Genomic DNA, 11,466 nt, shown 5'->3' with positions numbered 1-11,466 from the left:
AAAGGGCACGGCGAGAGGGCTGGGGGCCTGGGCAGGGAGCTGCGGGGACCCACGGAACTCCCGCGGCATGTCACCTGCCCGACGACTCGATTCCGGTGCCCAGAGTGGCCACGTGCCTGGGTCGGGGTCGACAATGTAGCGAACTGTGCAGGGGGCTGGGACTCGGTGGGTGGCCTGCTCCAGCGCTCAGCTCCATGTTCCCTGGTGGACTCCAGCAGGCCTCCCTGAGCCGCAGGTTCTCTGAGTCAGGCTGACATTGATGGCAAACAGAGACATTCCAAACCTGGAGGAACTGGAACAATGGGGCCACCAGGGGCTGAGGGCTGGGCAGGAGACTGCGTCCTGGCCCAGCTGCAGGCCGGGCATGGCCTCGGCAAACACTCCAAGTGCCTACTGTGTGCAAGACATGGAGGGAGAGGCATTCTCGAGCTCCCCACCCAGAAACTGTGGCAGCTGGCAGCGGGGTGCGGGGTCGGTCGGTCCCTTTGAAGGAGTGGAGAGTTTCGATCTCTCTCCTCCTCTGCATCTCAGGCTCCTGGAGAGCTCAGGGAGGGGCGGGTGGGGCAATCTGAGCTGCCATCTCCCTGAACACTGGGCAGGGACAGTATCGCCACCCCGCCCCTCTCGGCAGGGCCTGCCACCCAGAGGACTGCAGCCGGCTGAGCCGAGAGGTCCTCCGAACCTGCTTTCATATCATTAGTGCAAATTCCTCTTGGACTGGAATCTGAGCCAGAGGCACAAGGCAATCATCTGGAGAGCAGTTCAAGGACTCCAAGCCAAAGTGGTGGAGGAGCGCAGAGTCAGAACTGCGGGAGGGCCCAGGAGGCAGATCCTGGGCTGGGCAGCCCACCTGCGCCCAGCCCCTCCTGGCCTGTCTCTGGCTGTCTTCTCCCAGCTGCCACCCCCGGCCTTGTCTGTCTTCCTGTCTGGGGCACACAGCCTGAGTGCATCAGGGTCTTCTCTCTCTGATGGCCCCCTCGCTCTAACAAACACCCAGCCTCTGGCTGGGCAAAGAGAAGAGAACGGAGAAAAAACGGTGTGCAGGGGACTCAGCCCTGCCCAAGTTCAAGGCTGCCCTCGCCTCTGCGTGCTCTTATCCTGGAGGGGCCCAGCTGCCTCTGTGAGGAGAGAAACAGGCAGGGGGAGGACAGGGCGAATTTCCCTGGGTCGGGTGAAGACCAAGAGGGTCCTGTGGCGGAGAGTGTAGAAAAAATTCAACACATGCACCAAAGTTAGAGTCAGAAGGAAAGTTTATTAGAAAAGGGTTAACACTCCACAGAGTGTGGTCTCCTTTCAGAGGCAGAGTGAGAGAGAGGGGCAGAGTAAAGGCACTGAGAGGGATCCCGAGCGTTCAGGGAATTCTTTAGTTCCTGTGAGTTATAGTGTAAAAGCACTGAGAGGGATCCCGAGTGTTCAGGGAATTCTTTAGTTCCTGTGAGTTACAGTTTAAAAGACGTTGTTTACCCATTTCCTTTGATGTGGACACACAGCGAGGAAGGGGAAGGGAAGAGTGTGTAGCAGGAAAAGGGAAGAATATGCAGAGCGAAAGGCCCGCTGGCCGTTCCCAGCCTTGAATCCATAGGTTCCCCTGGCTTTGGCCATAGGGAATGACTCTTGGTTCCCGTTTCCCCTTCACAGTGTGGGGAATGGGCCGTCATCAATCCCAGCAGAAACCGTCCTTCGTTCTGCAGGTGTCCTGGCTGCGGGGCCGAGCAGCACATGGCAGTCTCTGAATGTGGCCTGACTACCATTTTAATACTCTTGCCGCCTCCCTACATTCCTCTAACCAGCTCCCACCTCCCAAGCGCAAAAGCGGGTGAGGTCCTGCCTGCTGGCGGCTTACATCCTGGAGGCCCCCAAATGTCATTCCAGGCATAGGGCGGGGTCTACGGAACGGTAACGATCTGTGTCAAGTGTCCCAAACCCCTGCCCTCACCATCCCGTCCTGCCTGCAGCCACGGCGGTCATGGACTCCTCTCCACGCCACGTGCCCAGGCGAGTGCTGAGATGTCCTGAGTCGGGGAGGGGAGCCCTGGCCATGCTCCACGGCCACCTGTTCACTCACACCTGTCCCCTCGGCTGGGGTGTCTGCCTGGCCCCTCTGGCAACATTCTCTTCGTGGAATCTGCCTCTTTTCCGGGTGCTTTGGGGGGCTGAGCGCCCCCACTCCACAGCTCCTTCCTCGGCCGTAGCACGTGTTCTGGTTTTCTGCAGCGGTCGCGACAGGTTCCCACAATCCTCGCGGCGTAAAACGACACGCGTTTATCAGCTCCCAGTTCTGTGCGTCAGGAGTCCAGCCGCGGTGGGGCTGGCTTCTCCACTCTGGAACCTCGTGAGGCCGAAGTCAGGCTGTGGTCTGTATCTGGAGGCTCGGGGACAGCCCGCATCCAGGCTCACTCAGTTCGTTGGCAGAATTCAGTTCCTTCTGGCTGACGTTCGCGGTCCCTGTCTCCTTGCTGGCTGTCAGCAGGGCCCGCTCTCTGTTCCTCGTCACCACTGCTCTTCAGAGAGAGCAAAACAGCACAGTCCTCGGTGCCGCCAGCCAGGGGAAGCTCCGCTTTTCATGGGCTCCTGTGATGAGACTGGGCCCACCTGGACGATGGTCCTTTTGATGAACTCAAAGGCAGCCAATCAATTCCTTTTGCCAGGTAAGGTCACAGGACCACGGGACAGCTCGTACATCGCGGGCTCCCCCATACCTAAAAGGGGGAACCATACAAGGGCGAGAGTCCTGGGAGCCATCTCTCAATCCTGCCTACCTGGCAAGCAGCCGGTCCCAGGTGTGCCATGCAGACCCCAAGTTCACCTGCCCCTCAGGGCACACAGTGCCAGCCTGGGGGTCCGGAGTCTTCGTTTTCAGCTCCCCTCTTGCCACTCGCTGGCTGTGTGACCGGTCACCCTTCTCTGGGTCTCAGTTTCCCTACCCGTACACCCGGGAGATTGGATCCTCAGAGGTTCTCCATCCCGACTGCCTTTTGGAGTCACCTGGGAGAGTTTTTAAAAACTCTTGTGCCTGCACCCCAACCTCAGCGATCCTGGCTTAATTGGTCCAGGGTGGGGCCCAGATGCAGGTTTATTAAAACAACAACAACAACAAAAAAAAAACCTGCCCAGGAGATTGAGACAATGAGTCAGGGCTAAGAAACACAGAATTGGGACTTCCTAAGGCTGAGGATCTCGCCCTGTCTGCGCCTGGATCCCCTGGGGAGATTTTTTTTTTTTTTAAGCCCAGCGCTCAGGCCCCACCCCAGCCTGGAAGTGGCTGGAAGTCAGGTCCTGGCAGCAGCGCCTTTGAAAAGCTCCTCAGGGGTGACCAGTGCTCCTCCCCGACATCCTGAGCTCTCCCCCAGGCCACCTGGTGGGATGGGGACAAGAAAATGCCAGAATAAAGGAGGACACAGGGACAGAGAGCTAAACCTGTATTCTGGATCAGCCCTGAAGACCCCCCTGTGGCCTTGTGGTCTTCCTCCCAAGCCCATTTCACAGGACTAAGGATTAAAGGCCAGTCGTGTCCCCGATAGTTTAGCGCAGGGCTCAAAAAAATGGTGTTAAAAAACGAAACTCTTGGAAGCTCCCCCGGGGCCAAGTGGAGCAAGACCTCCAGGGCCCTGAGAAGGCCTCTGAGCCCTCGGCCACGGCACCTCGGCCCTGGAGCAGGCCCCGGTCCTATTTTCAGCGTGGCCGCTGCTTCCTTCTGCACCATTTCCTTCCAAACAAATGGCTTCCCTTTCGGGGAGGTTATCAGTGTACAGCCCAAGGTGGGCAGGGCTGGATTTCTGCCCTGGGCACTCCCAGGAGGTGGGCAGGACCAGAAGACGGGGCCCTGGTGGGGCCGACCAACCACAGGCTGATCTTGAACGAGAGTTGCAGCTGGTCCACCCCAGGCATCCTGGGTTCTCTCTGTGTACTATCTGTGGGGAAACAGGAGGTATGATGCAAACCGCTTAGCTCGGTTGGTAGCACGAGGCAGAGAAAATCCATTTCGTTACACACCCACATGGGTGTGATAAGACGGCAGGGTGCAGGGGGCAGGATTCCCTCGCAAACCCTCAAAAAAGCAGCAGAATCCCATGGTGAGATAAATCCCGAGCCTTATTGCTTCCTGCCGCCCACATTCAGTTTCCCCATTTCCGAAGTACAAAGAGGATGGGATGGTCTTGGGCACCCCTCCCTATTTTATGGTTCTCTTAAATGACAAATGAGTGCCACCAACAAATGTCACACAGCCTCTAGAGTGGGAGACAGGGCAGGTGACAGTGAGTGGGGCTCAGACCTCAGGGAAAGGCATGAGGATCAGGTCAGCACTTGGGGCATGAAGTGGAGTGGAGTGGAGTGCACAGACACTGTGCCTGCACGGTGTCCAGGCCCCCTTTCTTTGCAGCCCATTCTCCCATGGGAACCACCCCATGGCCATCTCATGCCGAACAGGGGTCAGAGGGAGAGGGCTGTCCAACAAGGTCCCTTGCCTTCCCCTGGCCACAGAGTGGACACCTGACCCAACCCAACCCAATCGAATCCCCACTCCAAACCCGAGTCCCAGCTCCTGGAAGCAGGAAGGAAGGAAGGAAGCCACGCCCACTTTCAGACTCCTCCTAAGGCTTGCAATGCCCTGTGGCTCTGGGGACTGGAGGGTCCCCTGCTGCACTCGCTACCCTTAAAAATCCCTGCCTACCCCTCTGACCTCATTTCTTGCCACTTCCCTCATCACTCACCGTGTTCCCACAACACCGTCACTTTCTTATTCCCCGTACAAGACAAACTTCTCACGCCAGGGCATTTGTGCTTGCCGTTCCCTCCACCTGGAACATTCAGCCCCGGACCTTCCTCCACCTGTCTGGCTGCTTCTCATCATTTCGGCCTTCCATCGCGGTGTCCTCAGAGAGGCCCGCCCAGATCCCCTGGCCAAACCCCTGGCCCGTCCAGCCGGTCGCCATCAATCACATCCTCCAGCTGTGTGTTCTTCACGGCACACGTCGACAGCTCAGGTTATTTCGCTGACTTATTTGCTGTCTTATTTCCGTCTGCCTCCCCTCTCTTGGCAGAAGCCCAACAAGAGCCATTCTCGGAGTGTCTTGGGTCCTTCTCTGCCTCCCAGGCCTGGCGGAGCCCCCGGTAGTTGGCTCGTCGTGCTCATGAAGGAATGAATGAAGGAATGAATGAATGGCGTAATGGCTTAAGTCTAACCCTGGGGCATTCTCACAAGGAGTACTTCAGAGAGTTTGACAGTGACAGAATTTTTTGTCATATTTTCAAAAAGAGAAACAGGCCCAGCGAGAGAAGAGGGGGCCACATCAGAATGCACTCAACTTGGTCTTTTTCCCCTGTGGGAGCAGAACTTCTCCAACTCCCTCCAACCCACAGACTTGGGCTTTGGGGTCACTTCCCACAATTATGAGCCAAGGTACCCCAACACCAGGGAATCCTAACCCATAAGCCTCCCTTTCTCCTTGCCCCAAGCTTCCAGGAAGAAGTGTTTGCTTCTCCTCTTTGTTAGAAACACAAAGGCCTCTCATGTGTGGACTGGGGAGCTCTGAACACCTGGACCCGAGGCACCTGGGGGTAGGAGGCTGGCAAGACGGGCAACAGGACGCGCTGGGTCCTGCCGTGTGCCCGTCCAAACGGATCCGGCTGGCATGTGGGTGGTGTGGTCCGACGAGTCGGGTGAGTTCAGGGTGTGGGCTGGCAGAGGTGCCAGTCAGTGCGCTGTGACATCCCCACCCTGGAGACAGAGGCATTCTAAGGAGACAGCTGGTCCCCCAATGTCTCTCAGGTCCCCATCAGCACCGATTCTGGGTCTGGGTCCATCAAATCAAGACCCAAAGATCCCCTGGCATCATTCCAGCAGCCGGGGAGGTGCAGGGCTTCCTGAGAGAGGCTCGCCTCGTGGTGGAGGGCAAGGAGGAAGCATTTCCAGGCTGGAATGGAGTGGCTGGGAGCATAGACGAGTGCACGAAGGGAGATCCGTGAGGAGAGAGGCCTCAACAGAGCAATGAGAGAATTGAGCGTGGTGGTTAATAAGAGTTTCGAGCCACAAAGACCTTGGAGTCTTGGCTCTGCCACCTACTTAATGAGCCTGTCTGGGCCTCAGTGTCCTCATCTGTAAAATGGGAATCACAGTACCTACTTCCTGATGTTGTGAAGGTTAAATGAGCAAGGGCATGTAAGGTGCTTAGCACTTAGTACATGCACAATAAAATCAGCATAAGGAGCAGGAGCTTAGAGGGGAAATAATGAGGGCAGTCTTGCTTTCTCTCCTCGCCAGGTTTCACACTCCTTGCCTAAGAAAGACAGATATGGGCTGAACTCTTTCATTTCTATATCCTGTTCACTTTATAAAGCTGGTTGATAATGTCTCTAGCTAAAGGGTTAATGGCTGATGTTAGCTCAACTGAAAATGGCTTAACAGGGTTCCCTATCTAAGGATATGTACATTTTCATCAGTGGCAACTTGAGAAGCCTATACTTTTACTTCAGAAGTTGGTTCACCTTTGGCCTGCAGATCCCACGTCTGCTTTTGTAAATAAAGTTTCATTGGAGCACAGCTACGCCCCTTTGCTTATGGATCGGCTTTAGAATTGAGCAGCTGCAGCACAGACCCTGCGCTCTGCAAGGCTGAAAATACCTACTCTTTGGCCCTTTACAGAAAAAGTGTGCTGACCCTTGATTTTACTTCATTAAAAAAAAAAAAAAAATCAGCTTGTGTTTTTGACTTAAATAAATTTATTTAAAAATGAAACTTGTTATCACTGCTATAAAGTGAAAACTAGACTCCCGAGGTGTGAATGGAAGGGCACTGGAAAAAATAAATGCAGTGAAGGCAAAAACGCTGTTTTTCGATTCTACTTCGATGCTCTTGCCTAAGCAAACTTCGGAGTTTAGGCCTGAATGCACTTTCTGTGGAATGGATAGGATGCTTTCATTCATTCAGCAGATAACTGAGCACCTACTATGTGCTGTGCATTATAATGACTGTGCCCTTGTGGGGTGTACTCGATGCCAAGTACTGTTTTAAGCATTTCATGTGTGCTCACTTGCTAAACTCTCTCTATAGCCCTGTGAGGTGGGTACCATCATCCCCTTTTACCAGATGGGCAAACCGAGGCACAGAGAGGTTGAGAAATTTCTGAAAGTTTCCACAACTAGGGAGGTTGCCATGGGCTAATTTGTTCCCCCCTCCCCATTCATATGTTGAAGTTTTAGCCCCCAGTATCTCAGAATGTGATTATATTTGGAGTTGGGCTCTTTAGAGAGGTAATTAAGGTTAAAGTGAGGTCATGAGGGTGAGCCCTAATCCAGTATGGCTGACATTTTTATAAGAAGAGGAGATTAGGACACAGACATGTGCAGAGAGAAGTCGATGTGAAGACATGGAGATGGACACCATCTACAAGCCAAAAAGAGAGGCCTCGGAAGAAACCAGCCCTGCCGACACCTTGATCTTGGACTTGTAGCCCAAGCATTGTAAGACGGTCCATTTCTGTTGTTGAAACTTCCAGTCTGTGTTCTTTGCTATGGAGGGCCGAGCTGGCCAACAGAGGGGTGCGGAGCCTGGACGTGGATCCAGGCAGCCTGGAGTTCCTGTCGTAACCACCAGCTCCATCCACAGGTGTCGAAGGCATCCTAGGATCCGACAGAGACTTTCTGTGTGTGCTTATCAGAGAATAGCATTCTTACTGCATGATTCAGTTCAAACCTGACCAGTTAGGACCAGCCCAGATCCATGACAGCCCATGGGTCTATGATGCCTGGCGGTTGGCTCTCCCAGACCTTTCTTTGCATGACGGCCGAGTGTCTTCGAATTCCCCAGGACAGCGCTTGACTCTACTGATCTTGGACTTGACCACCTGAAGCCACCTTCTGAGATCCCAGCGTGTGGACTGAGCCCTCTGTGACCTCATGGCGTTGGGCTTCTCAGTTTAGTGTGCACACACACCTGGGGATCCTGTTAAAATGCAGAGTCTGATTCAGGAGGTCTGGGTGGGGCCCGAGATGCTGCATTTTTAACAAGCTCCTGAATGATGCTGATGCTGCTGGCAAGGAGGGAGAGTGACTCAGGAGCTGGCTCACACGAAGACTTCAACAGATGTCGTGGGTCTCTGCCATGCAGCAGGATCTGGTGGTTAGTACCCGTGGGAGCGAGAACATGTAGAGACCATTTCAAGAATAAACAAAACAAAACAAAACATCTTCTTACTTAATCTTAAGGCAAAGGCTCATTTGCCAGTTTTCTGGCCCCCAAATCTGGGATCTGCCACAAAGGAGGCCGTGGAATAAGCCCCAGGACCGGTGTCTAATACTCTTTTACGATCCCGGAGCAAGGAGTAAGCTCGGCATAGGTTGTTTGGTGCCATGCTGATTTGGGGGAGTCGAGGAGGACCCTACAGCTGTGTGGGAAGGGATGAACTAACACCGCTACGTGGTCAGTGCCTTGTCCTCCTCCAGGACCTTACAACCTGAGCTCTGACACTCCAGGTTCCAGCGCACTGTGTGATCCTGGCCAAGACTCTGGCGTCCATTCTAGAATCTTCCAGTTCCATCTTCAAGGATCCTCCACCTTCCAAGCTTAAAAGACACCTCCTCAGAGAGACCGTACCCCTTTGATTCCCACAACTATTCTGTCTGCTACGACTCCCTCTCCAAATCTGCTGTTTGTCTTACAACTTTTTAAATACCGTGATAACTGATATTTTTTCATTTCCTTAATTGCAGTTACCACAGCTTGTAATTATGTGTTTCTTTGTTTCTTTACTTCTTTATCGCATGACTCCTCCGCCAAATTGTACCCTCCACTGGGTGGGAGACCATGTCATTTTTATTTATCCATATTTCATTCATCTGCCAGCACCTGGTATGGGGCCTGGCCCTTGCGACGGGGCAGTGTCGGGGGGGCGGGGGGTACTTGATAACTAGGCGTTGGATGAAGACGTAAGGACAGCAGCCCTTCTAAACTTTAACACGCATGTGATTTGTGATTTACCTGGAGATTTTGTTAAAATGCAGATTCTGATTCAATAAGTCTGGTGGGGCCTGAGAGTCTGCATTTTTCACAAGTTCCCAGGGGGTGATGATGCTTCAGGCCCATGGACCACCCTTTAAGTAGCAGTGACCTAGCTAAAGTCTCATGTATTCGGCCATCCATCCCACCATCCACTGTCTCCGTCCCCACCTGCCTGCCCAGGATCTCTCCCAGCAAGAAGATGGGCTGTCCCAGGCCTGGAAGAGTTAACCTTTGCCTCACCAGCTTGTCTCCCTTCTCAATGCCAAGTTTGCCATGCACATCCCAGCAGTTTAACACTTCTGGACTGGCTCTTCCAGTAGTGGGTGCTTCCCATTGCCTTGTGGACAATACCTGTCCCCCACATCACTCAAGGACTCACACAAAGCCGTCTCTGCCAGCAGAGATGCAACTGCAGGACAAGGTAGTTCAGCTGAGCTGACAGTGCTCTCCAGCGGCTCATCTCCGTAAGGTGGCCCTCCACCAGCCAAGAGGTCAACTCACCATATGCCCAGGGGATCAAGAAATCCACCGTCAAATGTGATGCTCAGTGACTACGACCACGTTTGGTTAGAGGACAAATACAGTGTTTCCCTAAACGCAGGCGTCAGCATCACTTTGTAATTGGAGCTTTGTAATAAGAGCTTATTAAACAGGCAGAGTCCTGGGCTGTAGTCCAGACCTATGGTTCCAACACCTCCAGAAGCAAAGCCCAGGAATTTGCATGGTTCATCAACTCCCCAGATGATTCATACATGCTTTCACCTTTCAAAACCTCTGGGCTCATATATTTGCTTCCTCCTCATTCTGCACAGTTTTTATATCCTTTTGTGTCAGCTCTATTGTGTGCGTGTCTTTGATCAGCAGCTGCCCAAAATCCCTTTGGAAGCCAGATAGTAGAGTAGATACGTGAGACCTCACAGTGACTACGTGCCCTAGGGTACCACTCCTTCCCCTTGATGCTCTTCTTGCCAACAAAGCCACCATCAAAGTGCAGCCCACGTAGAAGCTGCTCGGTTACCCTTTCTGATTCCCTGAATCTAACCAACCGGTTGCCCATCCCCAGCTCTTTAGAAAACAAACATCTGTACCTTCAGACCCTCCCATGGACCAGACCACGCCCTGCACATTTGTGCTCATTTCATCTGAGCCCCAGCCTCTTCAGACTTCTATACAATGTTATTTTCTTTATATATATCTCCCTGAAGGCACTTCTGGGTCTCTTTTGGGTTATTCTCTAAGACCCACGTCATTCCAAGGTATGAGTGGAATTTTGCACCCTAAAATACTGCCACGTCTCACTTCCTAATTTCCCTGCCAGAGCCCACTCCCGCCCTTAACTTCCTTCCCACAGCTGTCAGTCAGACCATGTTGCTACTTTGTGTTTGTTTGTTTGTGTGACTTTACTGAAGAAAAATAAATCGTTTACTAGCAGAGCTATCGGTTGGTCCTTCACCCAATGGCAGTTTGCATCATTTATTCAGTGCTACATGAAACTGTATCGGAAGATAGATTAACCAATAGCTCCAAGCTTCCTCGCAATTTAAATGAAAACTCCAAAATGTTTGAGACCCTAATTTGGAATGCAAAGGGTGTTTGACTTCCGATTTCCATTCTCTGAGGAGCAAGAACTGGTCATTCCTTTATTGCCGAGTATAAAATACATCGCATTTTTCTTTTCTGCTGATGATATGAATGCAATACCAGTCCTCTAGCCACATCAGGTTATGAGCATGAAGTATGTCATGTAACCTCAAACCTCTAACAGTGGAAGGCTTAAACAAGAATAGATGCTGGTAAAATAATGCTGCTTCCTTTGATGTAACAAGTGAGCATCCGTTTCCCTCACTCTCAGACGATGTCTTCAGCATGTTAGAGCGATGAGGAATGGTGCTTGTACAGTTGGGGGAATGATGCCCCCGACCCTATTCCCCAGCCTTGACCTTGCTGTCTTCTTTCTAGCCACACGGGCTTTTTTTTTAGACCCTTCTACCCATCACGTTTCCACCCAGAAGGCCTTTGAACCAAGTGCTGCTTCCTCCACTTAGCCACTCCAGCTTGCCATTTGCCACTTGCCACTCCAGCTCTTTATCATTCAGGCCTCAGGCCTAAGCTCCAGCACCACTTCCTCCAGGAAGCCCTCCGTGCTGTCTCTGCCTGGGTCAGCTCTCTTTGCTGCAGGCTCATAGAGCACTGGCTTCTTCTTCCTTCATTACATACCTGTCATGGTGACGTATTCACCACTTAGCCACTCCAGCTTGCCATTTGCCACTTGCCACTCCAGCTCTTTATCATTCAGGCCTCAGGCCTAAGCTCCAGCACCACTTCCTCCAGGAAGCCCTCCGTGCTGTCTCTGCCTGGGTCAGCTCTCTTTGCTGCAGGCTCATAGAGCACTGGCTTCCTCTTCCTTCCTAACATACCTGTCATGGTGACGTATTCACCCCAAGTTGAGTGATTCCTTCCTTCCTTCT

This window comes from Pteropus alecto, unplaced genomic scaffold (genome assembly GCF_000325575.1).
Source record: "Pteropus alecto unplaced genomic scaffold, ASM32557v1 scaffold34, whole genome shotgun sequence".
Classification (NCBI taxonomy): domain Eukaryota; kingdom Metazoa; phylum Chordata; class Mammalia; order Chiroptera; family Pteropodidae; genus Pteropus; species Pteropus alecto.
The sequence above is the reverse complement of the archived record's forward strand: the minus strand, read 5'-3'. Positions refer to the sequence as shown.